Source organism: Macaca nemestrina, chromosome 2, assembly GCF_043159975.1.
Source record: "Macaca nemestrina isolate mMacNem1 chromosome 2, mMacNem.hap1, whole genome shotgun sequence".
Classification (NCBI taxonomy): Eukaryota; Metazoa; Chordata; class Mammalia; order Primates; family Cercopithecidae; genus Macaca; species Macaca nemestrina.
This window is the reverse complement of record NC_092126.1, coordinates 109,970,611-109,989,742: the sequence shown is the minus strand read 5'-3', so window position 1 is coordinate 109,989,742 and position 19,132 is coordinate 109,970,611. Positions and strand designations below refer to the sequence as shown.

General features: G+C 42.3%; 1 long non-coding RNA gene across 1 annotated transcript; it reads left to right on the top strand.

Annotated features, from left to right (window-relative positions):
- Window positions 1-9,950: 9,950 nt before the first annotated feature.
- LOC105480361 (uncharacterized) lies at window positions 9,951-19,132 on the top strand. The gene is made up of 4 exons (XR_986431.2): window positions 9,951-10,077; window positions 10,452-10,563; window positions 18,082-18,195; window positions 18,962-19,132. It is a non-coding gene; the product is annotated as an uncharacterized lncRNA (long non-coding RNA).

Genomic DNA, 19,132 nt, shown 5'->3' with positions numbered 1-19,132 from the left:
AAATAAATAAATAGATTTGTATTGTTGCTTAGTTTTAAAATTAACTACTATTTTGCCTGTTGATAAGGGAGTGTCAAAGGAGAAGGGTGCTTTTAATGGTGGGAGGAGGATGCTGGTTACTACCCAAGAGCCACTGTCTACTTCTTTCCTGTGACTCAATCTCAGTTTTGCTTGGGTAACCCACCCTTCTTCACACAGCCACGTGCTTCACTGAGCCAGTCACGACAGTCCATGGGCTGGTGACACAACTCGAACTAAGGTGCTGGTTAAGATTTCCCTTTCCTAAAAAACACATGTTGGGAGTAGTCTTCCTTCTCCCTTGGATTTTGTTGTGTGGAAATAGTGCAGTCATGTTGGGACCACAGTGGGAGCTAAACCATCGCTGAAACTGGCAGAGCGGAGAGACAGAAAAACCCATGTTAGTGATGACATTGCTGAGCCACTGAATTCACCAGCCCCCAAGGCTCCCAAACTTGGACATTCATGGTAAGTGTGAGAATTAACTTCCTTTATAGTTTAAGTCAGTTGAGATATTCTTTTACAGTGGCCCTTGAACAACATGGGTTTGAACTGTGCAGGTCCACTTATACATAGATTTTCTTCCACCTCTGCCACCCCTTAGACAGCAAAGTCAACCATTTCTTCCTCTTCCTCCTCCTCCTCCTCAGCCTACTCAATGTGAAGGCAATGAGGATGAAGACATTCATGATGATCCACTTCCACTTAATAAATAGCAAATATATATATTTTATTGTATTTAATTAATTTAATTTTTAAAATATTATTGTTTTTTAATGAAGACATTTTATTTTATAAAGATTTACAAAAACAATTCTCATTCTATTGCCCAGGCTGGAATGCAGTGGCATGAACATGACTGACTACAGCCTTGAACTCCTGGGCTCAAACAATCCTCCTGTCTCAGCTTCTTGAGTAGCTGGGACAACAGGCGTGTGCCACTATGCCCAGCTAATTTTTGCATTCTTTGTAGAGATGTGGTCTTGCTATGTTGGCCAGGCTGGTTTTGAACTCCTGGCCTCATGTGATCTTCCCATCTTGGCCTTTTAAAGTGTTGGGATTATAGGCATGAGCCATTGTGCCTTGCCAATAAATTTTATCTTCTTTATGATTTTCTTAATAACTTTTTTCTCTATTTTATTGTAAGAATATAGTATATAATACACATAACATACAAAATATGTGCTAATATACTGTTTATGTTACCAGTAAGGCTTTGGGCCAACAGTACACTTTTAGTAGTTGAGTTTTGGGGGAGTCAAAGGTTATAGGCAGATTTCGACTGCATGGGCCATCAGTACCCCTAACTCCTGCATTATTGAATGTCAACTGTACAATCTTTCTTCCTGGGATAGAATTTATTCTTTTATTCTTTTTTTTTTGGAGAGGGAGTCTCGCTCTGTCTCCAGGCTGGAGTGCAGTGGCACGATCTTGGCTCACTGCAACCTCTGCCTCCCGGGTTCAAGTGATTCTCTGCCTCAGCCTCCGAGTAGCTGGGATTACAAGCGCCCACCACCACACCCAGCTAATTTTTGTATTTTTAGTAGAGACGTGGCTTCACCATCTTGGCCAGGCTGGTCTTGAACTCCTGACCTCGTGATCCACCCTCCTTGGCCTCCCAAAGTGCTGGGATTACAGGAGTGAGCCACCACGCCCGGCCTAGAATTTATTCTTTGTCCTTTTCTCTGCTTTCTGGATTTTCTTTTTCTTCTTTTGCTAGTAAGGTATCCATAGAGACTTAATCAAATAGGCATATTGAAAAGGGCATAAACTTTGTCCTGTGACTAATGGGCCCATGCTAGTTAATTGGTTTTGCCAAGACCTAGCTTATTCATTGTAAAATAGGAATGTTAAAACTTGTAGAGAGTTATGATAATATTAAGCAGTTGTTTTTATGAGTATTATAAATAACAACTAATATTTACTAACTCTTTCTAGGTGTCTGGTACTGTTCTAAGCTATATACATATACATGCACACCTCACACACAGAATAGTCCTATGATATGGGTACTATTATCATCCTCATTTCATAGATAAGAAAACTGAAACACAAATGGGTAAGCATTGTAGCTAAGATTTTGTGAATAGTGACAGATTGGCCTTTGAATCCAGCAGCCTGACTTCAAAGTCCTAATCCAACGTGAGCTTCAGCATTTAGAGTTAATCCTGTGCTTACAGGCTACACCCAGACTCTTGTGTGTCTCTGCCCTTGTACTTCCACCATCTTTTCCAACTGCTAAGATACATGAAGAAGGGGGTTGAGATCACATACAAAGTTCTGAGAGTTGCTATAGTTTGGATGATTGCCCCCCAAAACCTCATGTTGAAATTTGATCCTCAGTTTTGGAGGTGGGGCCTAATTGAGAGGTGTTTGTTTCAGATCCCTCATGAATAGATTAACGCCCTGTCTCCAAGGTGAGTGAGTTCTCACTCTGTAAGTTCCCACAACAGCTGGTTGTTAAAAAGATTACCTCTTGCCCTGCCTCTTGCTTTCTCTCTTGCTATGTGATCTCTGCACACACCAGCTCCCTTCCACTATAAGAAGCAGCCAGAGGCCCTCACCCAATGTGGATGCTGGCACCATGCTTCTTGTACAACCTACAAAACCATGAGCCAAATAAACCTCTCTTCTTTATAAGTGAACCAACCTCAGATATTCCTTTATAGCAACACACAATAGACTAAGACAGGGGTTATCAGACAAGATAAGACGAGATGACAGTCTGAAGGATAGACTTCCCACAGGACATCTCTTGGGAGCAGAGTCACCAGTGGTATAGCAGGGGAGTGCACACAGGCTTTGTTTAGACTTGCTTTTTTGTTCGTTTTCAGCTTTGTATTTTGGAATAGTTATAGATTTACAGGAAGTTGAAAAGAAATGTACAGGGAGGTCCTGTGCACCCTTCCTCTAGTGTTAGCTTCTTGCATAACCATAGCACAGTATCAAGAGCAGGAAATGGACATTTGTACTATCTACAGGGCTTCTTCAGATTTCTCACATGCACTTGTGTGTGTGTGTGTGTGTGTGTGTGTGTGTGCATGTATAGTTCTATTCAGTTCTGTCATATTGTAACCAACCAGTGGGTTCATTTTGCCTGCTGCTTAGATAGAGCTGATTTGTCAAGACGGGGAAATTGCAATAGAATTTAATTGCAAGAGTTTTATACACATAGAGCTAGCTAAACGGGAGACTGGAATTTTATTATTACTCAAATGAGCCTCCCCAAAAATTTGGAGGCTAGGGATTTTCAAGGATTTTCAAGGATGGTTTTGTGGGCAGAGGGGTAAGAAAGAAGGAATACTGATTGGTAGGGGATGCAATCAAAGGGGTGTGGAAAATGGTCCTCATGTGCTGAGTTGGCTTTTGGGTGGGGCCACAGAGGAGTTGCCAGTCCAGGAGGAGCCATCCAGTCACTGGAATGCAAAAGCCTGAAAAGATATCTCAAAAGGCCAGTGTTAGGTTAGACAATAGTGATGTTAATTATGGGAGTATTTGGAGAAGTTATAAATCTTGTGACCTCCAGAATAATGGCTTGTAATTATTTAGCTATCTTAGAAGAATTCAGGCCTCTCTTGTAATCTGGTGGCCTTTCATGAGTTTTACAAAAGAGGTTTAGTTTTGGGAAGGGGTATTATCATTTAAACTGTAAACTAAATTTCTCCCAGAGTTAGCTTGGCCCATGTCCAGGAATGAACAAGGGCAGTTTGAAGGTTAAAGGCAAGATGGAATTGGTTAGGTCAGATCTCTTTCACTGTGGTAATTTTCTCACTGTTATGAGTTTTGCAAAGGCAGTTGCAGTATGCATAGATTTGTGTATCTATTGCAGTCAAGCTACAGGCCCATTCCATCACAAAGGTCCTTCTGATTGCCCTCTTAGAGTCATAGCCTCTTCCCTCCCTCCCTTTCTCCACATCCTCTAGTAGTAGTTTCAGGGCACAAAACTACAAATCTGTGCTCTGTAACATTTTAAGAATGCTATATAAATAGAATCCTACTGTGTGTGACTTTTTTTTGAGTTTGGCTTTTTGCACTCAGCATAATTTCCTTGAGATTCATCCAAACTGTTGCATATATGAATAGTTGTTCCTTTTTATTGCTAAGTAGTATTCCATGGTGCGACTACACCAGTTTGTTTAACCAGTCACCTGTTGAAGGATGTTTTGGTGGTTTCAAGTCTTCGAGTATTACCAATAAAGCTGCTGGGAACATTCATGTACAGGTTTTTAGTGGACATAAGTTTTCCTTTTTTGGGATAAACACCCAAGAGCTCAATTACTGGGTCGTATGGTAAGCACATGTTTAGTGTTTTAGGAAACTGCCAAACTATTTTCCAGAGTGTCTGTACCATTTTATATTCCCATCCTGCATATATCCTGCTTAATATCTTTCTTTTCACTTGTCATGTTTTGCTTTTTAATAAACTTGCTACTTTAAAATAATTTCACATTTAATAGCAAAGTTTCAAGAGTAGTACATAGAATATCCTTCACCAAGATTAACCAAATATCATTTTGCCACCTTTGCTGTAGCATTTCCTGACTCTTTCTCTGTCCCTTGCTATACCCACCACCTGTCTATCCATCTAGTTCTGTTTTTGAGTCGTTTGAAGGTAAGTTGCAAACAACAGGCCTTTTTACCACAAAATTCTTCATTGTGTATTTCTTAAGAACATTACCTTATATAACTACCATACGGTGATCAAAATTAGGAATTTTAACAAATATTATCTAATATACAAACACTTTTCAGATTTGATGCAACTTATAGCAATTCTTTTTCCTGGGATTCAATCCCAGATCACACATGGCATTCACTTATCATGTCTCTTCAGCCACTTTTAGCTTAGCACACTTCCTCAGCACCCTTTTTTTCTTTTGTGACACTGATGTTTTTAAAGATCACAGGCCAACACTTTGTAGGATGCCTCTCAATTTAGTTTTGGTTGATGTTTCATCATTACTAGACTCAGCCTGTGGATTTTGGGTGTGAGTGCCACTGAAGAGACGATGTTTCCCATCGGGGTGTCCTCACCGGAGGCGTAAGATAGCCATTTGTTCCTGTATTGGTGTCAACACTGATCACTTGATCAAGGTGAAATCTACCAGTTTTCTCCCTGTAAAGTGACTATTTCTCCCTTCACAATGAATAAGCATCTTGTGGGGAGATGTTGTGAGACTGAGCAAACACCTTGTTGCCCGTCAAACTTTCAGACTCCAGTTTTAGCATCCACTGATGATTTTTGCCACCAACAATTTTTATTATGATGGTTACAAATGTAACTTTCCTTTATTTTTAACTTACTATTTTTTAGAGATGAGATCTCACTCTGTCATCTAGGCTGGAGTGCAGTGGCGCTATCATAGCTCACTGCAGCCTTGAACTCCTGGGCTCAAGGGATCCTCCCGCCTCAGTCTTCGGAGTAGTTGGGACTACACGTGTGCACCACCACACCCCGCTAATTTTTGTATTTTTTTTTTCTTGTAGAGATGAGATCTTGTTATGCTGCCCAGAATGGTCTCAAACTCCTTGCCTCAAGTGGTCCTCCTGCCTCAACCTGCCAAAGTGCTGGGATTCCAGGCATGAGCCACTGTGCCTGTCCACACATGTAATTTTCTAACTCCATCTTTCCCTCTGCATTTATTAGTTGACATCCTACAGCAGAGAAGTTTCCTCTTCTCAACCATCAGCCTATTGATCTATTGACCTAGATATCAATTTACTACCAGTATGAACTTATAAATTATTATTTTATTTTTTTTTTGAGACAGCTTACTCTGTCACCCAGGTTGGACTGCAGTGGTGTGATCTCGGCTCACTGAAACCTCCGTCTTCTGGGCTCAAGCTATCCTCTCATCTCAGCCTCCTGAGTAGCTGGGACTATAGGTGCACGCCACCACATACGGCTAATTTTTGTATTTTTTGTAGAGATGGGTTTTTGCCATGTTGTCTAGGCTGGTCTTGAACTCCTGGACTCAAGTGATCCTCCCATGTCGGCCTTCCAAAGTGCTGGGATTACAAGAGTGAGCCTCCGCTCTCAGCCACATCACTTTTAATTTTGATGCTCAAGTTGTCTCACATTTGGCCAGTGGGAGTCACCTCAAGCTGCTTTCTGTGTCCCTTTGAGGTATTCCCATCATTCTTTGTGCATATCTTTACTTTTTGGCACAAAATGCTTCAGTGTCATCTTGTATTTTCCCTGTCTCAGCCCTGGAATCAGTCATTTCTCCAAGGAGCTCTGGCATCTTTTAGAGGAGAGAGGAATTTATAAACAACACACGGTACTGAGTGTGTCTGTGCTGTGGAGGGGTCCTAGCTTCCAAGCTAGGCTGGGCGAGGTGGTTCATGCCTGTAATCCCAGCACTTTGGGAGGCCGAGGTGGGTGGATCACCTGAGGTTGGGTATTCAAGATCAGTCTGGCTAACATGGTGAAACCCAGTCTCTACTAAAAATATATAAATTAGCCTGGTGCAGTGGCTCATGCCTGTAATACCAGCACTTTGGGAAGTTGAGCGGGCGGATCATGAGGTCAGGAGTTCGAGACCAGCCTGGCCAAAATGGTGAAACCCTGTCTCTACTAAAAATACAAAAATTAGCCAGATGTGGTGGTACACACCTATAGTCTTAGCTACTTGGAAGGCTGAGGCAGAAGAATCGCTTGAACCCAGGAGGCAGAAGTTGCAGTGAGCTGAGATCGTGCCACTGTACTCCAATCTGGGTGACAGAGTGAGACTCCGTCTCAAAAAAAAAAAAAAAAATTATCTGGGTGTGGTGGCAGGTGTCTGTAATCCCAGCTACCTGGGAGACTGAGATAATCGTTTGAACCCAGGAGGCGGAGGCTGCAGTGAGCTGAGATCATGCCATTATACTCCAGCCTGGGCAACACAGTGAGACTCCATTTCAAAAAAAAAAAGTCTCTGGATGGCTAGGCTAGATCCAAGGCAAGTCAGGAAATAACATCAGTGACTGACCAAGGGGCCGTGTCCCTTACTCTGCCACATCTGGGTGGCTTTCACCTTGGACCAACCTGGGCCCCCTTCACCAAGACCATGGGGGACTGTTAAATAGGAAGCAGCTGAACATCTGTTGTCTCCCTCCATCCCTCAGCAAGCCCCTTACCAGGCTGGGCTCCTAATGGACAGGTCAAGAGTCCTGAGTCATGATTGTGAGTCTGCAACAATAAAAATTTAATACAGACTTCATAGAACACTTTTTAATTTACAAAGTGCTTTCAATTACATTATCGAATTTAATCAGTTATCAATGAGGATTTTAAAAAAGTGTTAAGAAACGCAACAAATATAACAAAAGACACAGACAGGCACGGGAAGGCCCCCAAATGATGCTGCTCCTGTTGCAGAGGGCGTGATCAGAGAAGAGGCGGAGGCCTGCAGGGGAGTAGGCCCATGCATGCTGGGCCATCTGGGCAGGGCACTGGACTTGACAGAGGGATTGGGCAGACTCGCCGACCCATATACCCCTCTCCCCCTGCCCGCCACAGACCCCAACTGATACAGTGCCAGGAACTGGAGCTCCTCTGAGAAGCATCCTCTGCAACTCTGACAGAAGCCTCCCTCCGAAGCTTTAAGTGCCTTTGAGTGTTCTGGGAAGACTGTACCACTTTGTGATGCAGAAATCTGTGAGTAATTGGAAGTCTGTGCCACTGGTGATTTATCTTCAAAGACCTCATTTAAAATTGTGCATGGCAATGGACACGATTGCGAAATTGACATGGCCTGGGCTTGTGTCTCACTTGGCCTGACATTTTCCAACCCCTTTATAGATCGGATCCGTATTCCATTACTTTCAGATAAGCAGTTCCTGCTTGGCTGTCGAGGTGGATACTAGTTAGTAAGCCGCCCTGGATTACACTAGCATTTTCACTGGAGTGTTCCACGTCATTCTCTGAAGAAAACATGAGATCAGGGGAAGATTCTCCAGCAGTACTGTTGGGTAGATTATTTTGAGCAAGAGACTCTTTGGGGTCTTTCCAGACACTCAGAATGAGGTTGCTGAGTCCAGTCACGTCTGCCTGGGCACGTCCTTAGGTTTCAAGGTAAAAGGCTTGGAGAGGGCGGAGGTGGATCACAGAGCAGCTCTCTGGTCAGCCCCGAGGTGGGCTTCAGGGAGAAGGGATCAGGCTGCAGTGACCACGGAATGGAACCCCCTCCATTCTGCAGCCCAGGGGTGGGTGAACAAACATGTGTTCAGCTCATGGCGCGGGCTGACATCCTGGGTCTGGAGTGCAGCCTGTGATCTGTGAGTGACCACGGCACCAGCCAGGGCAGCTGCTGGACAATGGGGGGTGCCAGCAGTTGGACTTGAGGGCTTTGAGGACCTCCACCATTCATGCAGGATCGGTTCTTTCCAGGCTCCTCCCAGCTGCTCTACCAGGGTCTAATGACTTTCCTGTCAGTTAAGGCATTTTACGTTATCTCCTGATGAACAAAGTGTCATCAGGGGACAGCCTAGGGGATGGGGAGAGTCCAGGGGCTGAGTAAAGACAGGCTTTGGTGGAGTTGTGGCCTTGGAAACGCTTATCATTCTCAACCCTCCTATCATTGTAGATTCATCTGTGAAATGAGGGGATTTCAGGTCATTCCCACATATTTAACACATAGTGATTTCTGGGAGGGTTCCTAAGCCGAGGTCCATGGACCGTGGATGGTTTCAAGGCACCCATGAACCCCCTGAGCCTACATGTGCTCATCTCTGTATGCTCATATCTGCACAGGGCTCGGTGACAATGATGCTGGCAGAGCATTCTAGGGAGGTACCATTCTCATTCTTCAAATGAATGAACTCACATCCAGTCCTCACCTCAGCCCTCAGGGGCACAGAGAGGGAAAGTGATTTGCCCGAGGTCACACAGTGGGCATTGGGGCTCTGTTCCCCAAGCTTTTGTCCACTTTACTACTTGTGGGTGAGCAATGGTCTTTCCATTTTTTTTTTTTCTTGTGTCTGATAAAAACCTTCTCTTTTCACCTGAGGAGATGCTATAAAGACTAACAAGGTGTTTTAAGGTTAAATTCCTCTTCTGATTTAAATCACCAGTGCTGACTTCATCACTAATAATTAAACCATCAATACTGATTAAAGTCATTGGTAATAAGTTAATTGTAATACATCAATTGCAACAAATCAATAATGATTTAAATCATTAATAATGAAACTTTATTAAGAGCTATGGGAAAATTGGTACATGAAAAGCAGTATATATGCATGACTTTCACACAATTCTTTTTTCACAGTAGGTGACTGATCTCAGACAACCACTATTTTTACAGATTCCTGTAATTTTCAATTAATGTCCTGTGAAAACCAGTCTATTGTATTCTTCACAAAGATGGTTAAAGATATTCCCAGGTCTTGCATTGGCAGATTCATTTTTCTGTAGTGAAAATATATTAGCCTGTGGTCTGCTGTTACCCAAGCATGCATCTATAACAAAAATAAGTAAATAAAAAAAAGGAGACATAAAAGATTACTCATTACTCATAAAATGTTTTTCTGTAAACACCCAACATGGGACAATTACTTCATTACAGTCAAGCCTGACAGCCTCTCTTAGCTTTATGTTTTGATGTGTTTATTCTGGAGGCAGTTTGACTTCCTCGTTACTAGTTTGGATGCCCTTTATTTATTTCTTTTGTCTAATTGCTCTGGCTAGGACCTCAAGTGCTATGCTGAATAGACGTGGTGAGAGTGGACATCCTTGTCTTGTTCCAGCTCTCAGGGGGAAGGAATGCTTTCAACCAAAAGCCAGTTTTGACTTTTTTGAAGATGAAATGTTACAATAGCAATGTCAGTTGTTCTGATTAATATGATGTAATGATTTATCAAACCCTTAGTCCTCACTTTTTTTTTTCCAATTGAAAATAAATCTGAACGGGGACTTTATAATTTCCCATTTGCCTTTGATTCCTAGCATTGGCGTCTGCCATGGAGGGCTCACTATATGAAACTGGGGCAAATCTGAGAATTACGGGTTTACACCACACAATCAGCATCAGAAATACCTGTGCAGATCAGCAGTGCTGTATCACCAAGGAGAAGAATGTGAGCTCCCTCTTCTGTTTTCATTTCGCTCTCTCCCTTTTTCCTTTTAGACCAGTGTTGACCAGGGGGATGCGGCTGGCCAGGTCTGCAGGGAAGCGCGGACTCCTAGCGGGTGACCAGACCTGACAGGGCCTGCTTCTCCTCTGAAGGAGCTCTGTCTCTGCACTGCCTTGTTCTTTCTTTACTATCTTCCCCGTGCTGGGGGATGTAGGAGGCAATCTAAGAAGTGCTAATTATTATGTAAGAGGGTCTTGTCACTGTTAATGAGAAAGACCCTCTGCTTGCCCATCTCCCCTCTTCTTCCTTCCCTCTCTCCCTCTCTTCCTTTTATCTTTCCTTCCTCCACTTATCAAGCTTCTATGAAATGGCCCTAGGATTCCCGCAGCTGGCACACAGGTTCAGAGGATGCGTACAGACCAGTCGGGCTGACAGACATGAAAACATATCAGTGTGATGGAGCATAACGGAACCTACAAGAGACTAAAGGTACATGAGGGGATTCAGTGGGGGCTCACAGAGTGGACATTCCCCTATGGCAGGGGCAGGGGTCTGGAAGGTAGGAAAAGTAGGAGGGGCATGTGGGAGCCCCAGACTATGTTTCTCCCTCCCAGATGAGGATGATTGTACTATACCTGTGCCAAGGTGGGCATTACATTAAAAAAAAATTTCCACAGGTTATTGGGGTTCAGGTGGTATTTGGTTACATGAGTAAGTTATTTAGTGGTGATTTGTGAGATTATGGTGCACCCAACACCTGAGCAGTATATGTTGCACCCTACTCATAGTCTTTTATCCCTCACCCTCCTCCCACCCTTCTCCCCAAGTCCCCAAAGTCCATTGTATCATTCTTACGCCTTTGTGTTCTCATAGCTCAGCTCCCACTTATCAGTGAGAACATATGATATTTGTTTTTCCATTCCTGAGTTACTTCACTTAAAATAGTCTCCAATCTCATCCAGGTCGCTGCAAATGCTGTTAATTCATTCCTTTTTATGTCTGAGTAGTATTCCGTTGTATATATATACCACAGTTTCTTTATCCAGTCATCGATTGATGGGCATTTGGATTGGTTCCACAATTTTGCAATTGCAAATTGTGCTGGTATAAACATGCGTGTGCAAGTATCTTTCTTGTATAATGATTTCTTTTCCTCTGGGTAGATACCCAGCAGTGGGATTGCTGAATCAAACGGTAGTTCTACTTTTAGTTCTTTAAGGAATCTCCACACTGTTTTCCATAGTGGCTGTGCTAGTTTACATTGGCATCAGCAGTGTGGAAGTGTTCCCTGATCACTGCATCCACGCCAACATCTACTGTTTTTTGATTTTTTGATTATGGCCATTCTTGCAGGAGTAAGGTGGTATCACATTATGGTTTTGATTTGCATTTTCCTGATCATTAGTGATGTTGAGCATTTTTTTTCACATGTTTGTTGGCCATTTGTATGTCTTCTTTTGAGAATTGTCTATTCATGTCCTTAGCCCACTTTTTGATGGGATTGTTTGTTTTTTTCTTACTGATTTGCTTGAATTCATTGTAGATTCTGGATATTAGTCCTTTGTCAGATGTATAGATTGTGAAGATTTTCTCCCACTCTGTGAGTTGTCTGTTTACTCTGCTGACTGTTCCTTTTGTTGTGCAAAAGCTCTTTAGTTTAATTAAGTCCCTGCTATTTATCTTTGTTTTTATTGCATTTGCTTTTGGGTTCTTGGTCATGAAATCCTTGCCTAAGCCAATGTCTAGAAGGGTTTTTCCAATGTTATCTTTTAGAATTTTTACAGTTTCAGGTCTTAGATTTAAATCTTTGATCCATCTTTAGTTCATTTTTGTATAAGGTGAGAGACGAGGATCCAGTTTCATTCTCCTACACGTGACTTGCCAATTATCCCAGTGCCATTTGTTGAATAGGGTGTCCTTTCCCCACTTCATGTTTTTGTTTGCTTTGTCAAAGATCAGTTGGCTGTAAGTATTTGGGTTTATTTCTGGGTTCTCTATTCTAGTCCATTGGTCTATGTGCCTATTTTTATACCAGTACCATGCTGTTTTGGTGAGTACGGCCATGAGTATAGTTTGAAATCAGGTAGTGTGATGCCTCCATATTTGTTCTTTTTGCTTAGTCTTGCTTTGGCTATGGAGGCTCTTTTATGGTTCCATATGAATTTTAGAATTGCTTTTTCTAATTCTGTGAAGAATGATGGTGGTATTTTGAAGGGGATTGCGTTGAATTTGTAGATTGCTTTTGGCAGTGTGGTCATTTTTACAATACTGATTCTACCCATCCATGAGCATGGGATGTGTTTCCATTTGTTTGTGTCATCTACAATTTCTTTCAGCAGTGTTTTGTAGTTTTCCTTGTAGAGATCTTTCGATTCCTTTGTTAGGTATATTCCTAGGTGTTTTATATTTTTTTGCAGCTATTGTAAAAGGAGTTGAGTTCTTGATTTTTTTCTCTGCTTGTTCACTGTTGTTGTATAGAAGAGCTACTGATTTGTAGACATTAATCTTGTATCCAGAAACTTTGCTGAATTCTTTTATCAGTTCTAGGAGCTTTTTGGAGGAGGCTTCAGGGTTTTTGAGGTAAATGATCATATTGTCAGCAAACAGTGACAGTCTGACTTCTTCTTTGCCAATTTGGATGCCCTTTATTTCTTTAGCTTGTCATATTGCTCTGGCTAGGTTTCCAGTACTATGTTGAAGAGGAGTAGTAAGAGTGGGCATCCTTGTCATGTTCCAGTTCTCAGAAGGAATGCTTTCAACTTTTCCCCTTTCAGTATTATGTTTGCTGTGGGTTTGTCATAGATGACTTTTATTACATTCAGTCATGTCCCTTGTAGGCCAATTTTGCTGAGAGGTTTTTTTTTTTTTTTTTTTTTTTTTGAGACGGAGTTTCACTCTTGTTGCCCAGGCTAGAGTGCAATGGTGCGATCTCGGCTCACCACAACCTCTGCCTCCCAGATTCAAGCAATTCTCCTGCCTCAGCCTTCCGAGTAGCTGGGATTACAGGCATGCACCACCATGCCCGGCTAATTTTGTATTTTTAGTAGAGACAAGGTTTCTCCATGTTGAGGCTGGTCTCGAACTCCTGACCTCAGGTGATCCACCTTCCTCGGCCTCCCAAAGTGCTGGGATTACAGGCGTGAGCCATTGTGCCCGGCTGAGAGTTTTAATCATAAAGAGAGGCTGGGTTTTTTCTAATGCTTTTTCTTCATATATGGAGGTGATCACTGATTTTTAAAAAATTCTGTTTATGTCATGTATCACATTTATTGACATGCATACGTTAAACCACCCCTGCATCCCTGGTATGAAACCCACTTGATCATGGTGGATTACCTTTTTGACATGTTGTTGGATTCGGTTAGCTAATATTGTGTTAAGGATGTTAGCATCTATGTTCATCAGGGATATCGGTCTGTAGTTTTCTTTTTTGGTTATGTCCTTTCCTGGTTTTGGTATTAGGGTCATGATGGCTTCATAGAATAAATTAGGGAGGGCTCCTTCTTTCTTTATCTTGTGGAATAGTATCAAAAAGATTAATAAGATTAGTACCAATTCTTCTTTAAATGTGTGGTAGAATTCTGCTGTGAATCCATCTGGTCCTGGACTTTTTATTGTTGGTAATTTTTAAATTACCATTTCAATCTTGCTGCTTGTTATTGGTCTGTTCAGGGTATCTAATTCTTCATGATTTAAGCCAGGAGGGTTGCATTTTTCCAGGAATTTATCCGTCTCTTCTAGGTTTTCTAATTTATGTATGTAAAGGTGTTCATAGTAGCCTTGAATGATCTTTTGTATTTCAGTGGTGCCAGTTGTAATATCTCCCTTTTCATTTCTTAATGAGGTTATTTGAAATTTCTCTCTTCTTTTTTTGGTTAATCTTGCTAACGGTCTATCAATTTTATCTTTTAAAAAAACCAGCTTTTTTTTTGGCCGGACGCAGTGGCTCAAGCCTGTAATCCCAGCACTTTGGGAAGCCGAGACAGGCGGATCACGAGGTCAGGAGATCGAGACCATCCTGGCTAACACGATGAAACCCCGTCTCTACTAAAAAATGCAAAAAAAAAACTAGCCGGGCGAGTTGGTGGACGCCTGTAGTCCCAGCTACTTGGGAGGCTGAGGCAGGAGAATGGCATAAACCCGGGAGGCGGAGCTTGCAGTGAGCTGAGATCTGGCCACTGCACTCCAGCCTGGGTGACAGAGTGAGACTCCATCTCAAAAAACAAACAAACAAACAAAAAACCCCCCCAGCTTTTTGTTTCATTTATCTTTTGTGGTTTTTTGTTGTTGTTGTTTCAATTTCATTTAGTTCTGCTCTGATCTTGGTTATTTCATTTATTCTGCTGGGTTTGGGTTTGGTTTGTTCTTATTTCTCTAGTTCCTTGAGGTGTGACCTTAGATGTCAGTTTGTGGTCTTTCAGTCTTTTTGATACAGGCATTTAGGGCTATGAACTTTCCTCTTAGCACGGCCTTTGCTGTATCCCAGAGGTTTTGGTAGGTTGTGTCATAATTGTTCAGTTCAAAGAAATTTTAAATTTCCATCTTGCTTTCCTTTTTGACCCAATGATCATTCAGGAGCAGGTTACTTAATTTCCATGTATTTCCATGGTTTTGAAGTTTCCTTTTGGAGTTATTTCCAGTTTTATTCTACTGTGGTCTGAGAGAGTGCTTGATATAATTTCAATTTTCTTAAATTTATTGAGACTCATTTTGTGGCCTATCATATGGTGTATCTTAGAGAAAGTTCCATATGCTGTTGAATAGAATGTGTATTCTGCAGTTGTTGGATGAAATGTTCTGTATATATCTGCTAAGTCCATTTGTTCCAAAGTATAGTTGAAATCCATTGTTTCTTTGTTGAGTTTCTGTCTTGATGACCTGTCTAGTGCTCTCAGTGGAGTACTGAAGTCCCCTGCTATTATTGTGTTGCTGTCTATCTCATTTCCTAGGTCTTTTAGTAATTGTTTTATAAATTGGGGTTCTCCAGTGTTAGGTGCATATATATTTAGGATTGTGATATTTTCCTGTTGGACAAGGCCTTTTACCATTATATAATGACTCTCTTTGTTTTAACTGCTGTTGCTTTAAAGTTTGTTTTGTCTGATAGAAGAATAGCTACCCCTGCTTGCTTTTGGCGTCCGTTTGCACGAAATGCCTTTTTCCATCCCTTTAAGTTTATGTGAGTCCTTATGTGCTAGGTGAGTCTCCTGAAAGCAGCAGATAGTTGGTGGGTGATTTTTTTTATCCATTCTCCAGTTCTGTATCTTTTAAGAGGAGCATTTAGGCCATTTACATTCAATGTTAGTATTGAGATGTGAGGTACTATTCTGTTCATTGTGCTATTTGTTGCCCGTGTGCCTTGGTTTTTTTGTTTTTTGTTTTTGCTTTATAAATTGTATGTTTGTTTTATAGGTCCTGTGTGATTTATGCTTTATAGAGGTTTTGTTTTGATGTGTTTCCAGGATTTGTTTCAAGATTTAGAGCTCATTTTTAACAGTTCTTGTAGTGGTGACTTGGTAGTGGCAAATTCTCTCAGCATTTGTTTGTCTGAAAAAGACTGTATCTTTCCTTCATATATGTACTTAGTTTTGCTGGATACAAAATGCTTGGCTGATAATTGTTTTGTTTGAAGAGGCTGAAGAAAGGGCCCCAATCTTTTCTAGCTTGCAGGATTTCTCCTGAGAAATCTGCTGTTAATCTGATAGGTTTTCCTTTATAGGTTACCTAGTGCTTCTGTCTGACAGCTCTTAAGATTCTTTCCTTCGTCTTAACTTTGGATAACCTAATGACAATGTGCCTAGGCGAGGAGCTTTTTGTGATGAATTTCCCAGGTGTTCTTTGTGTTTCTTGTATTTGGATGTGCAATCTCTAGTAAGGCCGGGAAGTTTTCCTCAATTATTCCCCCCAAATATGTTTTTCAAACTTTTAGATTTTTCTTCTTCCTCAGGGACACCGATTATTCTTAGGTTTGGTCATTTAACATAATCTCAGACTTCTTGGAGGCTTTGTTCATATTTTCCTGTTTTTTGTTTGTTTGTTTGTTTGTTTTTGTCGGTGTTGGATTGGGTTAATTTGAAGACCTTGTCTTTGAGCTCTGAATTTCCTTCTTCCACTTGTTCAATTCTGTTGCTGAGAATTTCAGAGCATTTTGCATTTCTACATCTAATGTTTCCTGAAATTTTGATTGTTTTTTCTTTATGTTATCTATTTCCTTGAATATTTCTCCCTTTACTTCTTGTATCCTTTTTGGATTTTCTTGCATTGGGCTTCACCTTTTTCTGGTGCCTCCCTGATTTGCTTGATAACAAACATCATGAATTCTTTTTCAGGTAAATCAGGGATTTCTTTTTGATTTGGATCCATTGCTGGTGAGCTAGTATGATTTTTTAGGGTTGCTAAAGAGCCTGTTTTGTCATATTACCAGAGTTGGTTTTCTGGTTCCTTCTCATTTGGATAGGCTCTGTCAGAGGGAAGGTCTAGGGCTGAAGCCTGTTGTTCAGATCCTTTTGTCCCATGGGGTGTTTCCTTGATGTAGTACTCTCCTCCTTTTCCTATGGATGTGGCTTTCTGAGAGCCAAGATGCAGTGATTGTTATTTCTCTTCTGGGTCTAGCAACCCAGCAAGTCTACCAGGCTCCGGCTGATACTGGGGGTTGTCTGCACAGAGTCCTGTGATGTGAACCGTCTATGGGTCTCTCAGCCATGGATACCAGCACAGTATTTGAGGTGTCTCCCAGGTCCTGCAGGAGCAGTCCACTTCCTTGAGAGGGTCTGTGGGTCCTCTCGGGATTGCCGGTTTGTTTTTGCACTCGTTCTGGAGCTAAAATTCACAATGTGAGCCTCTGCATGCTGCTCTGTCCATCTGAGTTGGAGCTGCAATCTCAGCACTACATTTTAAGGCTCATAACTACTTTGTAAGGCCTATTGACATCCATGCCAGTTTTTAAAATGTGGGCTGCCTTTGCTGTGCTCCTTGAACAGCCTGTGAGGTTGTCAGCCCTGGGGTGCCAGTAGCAGCCCAGGATGCTTTCCCATTGTGTGTTGTGGGCTGCCTGTGATTAAATGGGGGTTCAAATCCATTAGCTCCTGACTTCTCAACCACACTCGCCAGGTTGGTAAAGCTTCTTCTATCTTCAAGTCTTCTCACGGGTTGTTTCTCCTTCCTCTGTCTGGTCCTTAGGTGCTCATCAGGGCTGACCCTTAGCTCTTTCCTTTCCTTAGCAAAGAGTCATAGAGGGTTCATCCCTGAGCTGCTGAGCCCTGCCCTTGGCTCTAGTGCTGCCTTCCCCAGGGCCTCCCCTCCATTCCTCCTGCTGGCCCCTTTAATGAAATTTGGTAGTCTCTTTTTAATCAAGGAGTGCACATGCATAGTTGACAAAATCTGCACAATTGACTACTCTCCAATGTTGGTAGAATCAATGTAGAGCCAACTGGTTTTGTCAGCTGTAGAAATGTTTAAAAGTGAAGGTTTTACAAAACAATAGCTCCAAGACAAAACAGTGAGCTCACAGGTAACTGCATTCTTCCTGTTTGCTCATATAAGGCACCTGGAAACTCCCCACTGGCTGGTAGAGTTTGGAGTGATCGTGTCCCTGCTCCCCCATTTATAGAGGGGACAGACATGGACTGTCACCCATGCTCTGGGGGCACTACAGATGGGAGATGTTCTTGCAGAAAAGTATGAATAGTCAGACTCCCTGGGTTCTCCCCACGCAACCTGTTTTTCTTGTTTTGTTTTTTTGTTGTTTTAAGACTTTGCTGAGGCCAGAGAGGAGCCCTACCAGAGAATGTTGACAAATGGGAGTAATGCATGGCCCTTGATTAAGGTCTAAGCTAAGAAAGAAGTGGTTAAACATTAACTGTTGCATGATTATTGCAACAGCTAAGTCCTGAGGTGACCTGTGAAATGGCACATATAGTTTCATAAAATAATTCACAGTTGACCCTTGAACAACGTATGTTTGAACGGCACGAATCCACTTACATACGAATTTTCTTTCATCTCCAGCACCCCTGAGACAGCAAGGCCAACCCCTCCTCTTCCTTCTCCTCCTTGGCCTACTCAACATGAAGACGATGAGGATGAAGACCTTTATGATGACCCACTTCCACTGTATCAATAGTAAATATATTTTCTCTTCCTTATGATTTTCTTAATACTCTTTTCTGTAGTTTATTTCAAGAACATAATATATAATACACATGGCATACAAAATATGTGTTAATTGACTATGTTATTGGTAAGGCTTCTAGTTAACAGTAGGCTATTAGCAGTTAAGTTTTGGGGGAATCCAAAGTTATACATGGACTTTCAACTAAGTGAGGGGTCAGTTCAGCTAATCCCTGTGTTGCTCAGGAGTCAGCTGTGAGGTGGAAGAATAATTGTGGAGCACAGAAGTTGTGATCAGAGAAGCTGAATATTCACTGTTATGGAAGCAGCATGGCACAGGCAGTGTACATGTGAGAACGCCGTGGGGGCACTCCCTGGTGGATTAGAGCATATTGGCTGCTCCTGGCTTAGTGTCTCTCACTGGGACTCACCCTTGACTGATAGGAACTGCTGAGGCCAAGGAGGTGCTTCCTCCTAGGGAAGATTCTAATGCTGTAGGGGTACAAAGGTTCAGCTCAGGTGATCCACAGGGGCATATTTTGGTACCCCTGCCCAATTTGAGCTTGAGAAGGGCATGAGGATCAGGGGTTTAGACCCTCTAGGGATGAAGGTTTGGTCACCCCCACCAGGCAATCCGCATACAACAGCAGAGGCGCTAGCTCAGGGCAAGGGGAGGCAGAATGGGTACAGGAGGGAGATGAACCTCAGTTCTCTGTTGTGCTGTGAGATCAGCTGCAGGAGAGGGGACTGTAGTCTACGCACCAATCTTCTGTTAAAGTTCACCCAGGAAAGCCGACCATTCAGAATCCCGAAGGAAATGGAACCAGCAGCATGAGCAGTGGACTGTGATGAGATCCACCTTTCCCCAGAGGCTGGAGGTGTTGGGTGTGAACTGTCCTCATCTCAAAGGAGTCCACTTACCCAAGGCCACACGCCCTCCCGGGGGCAG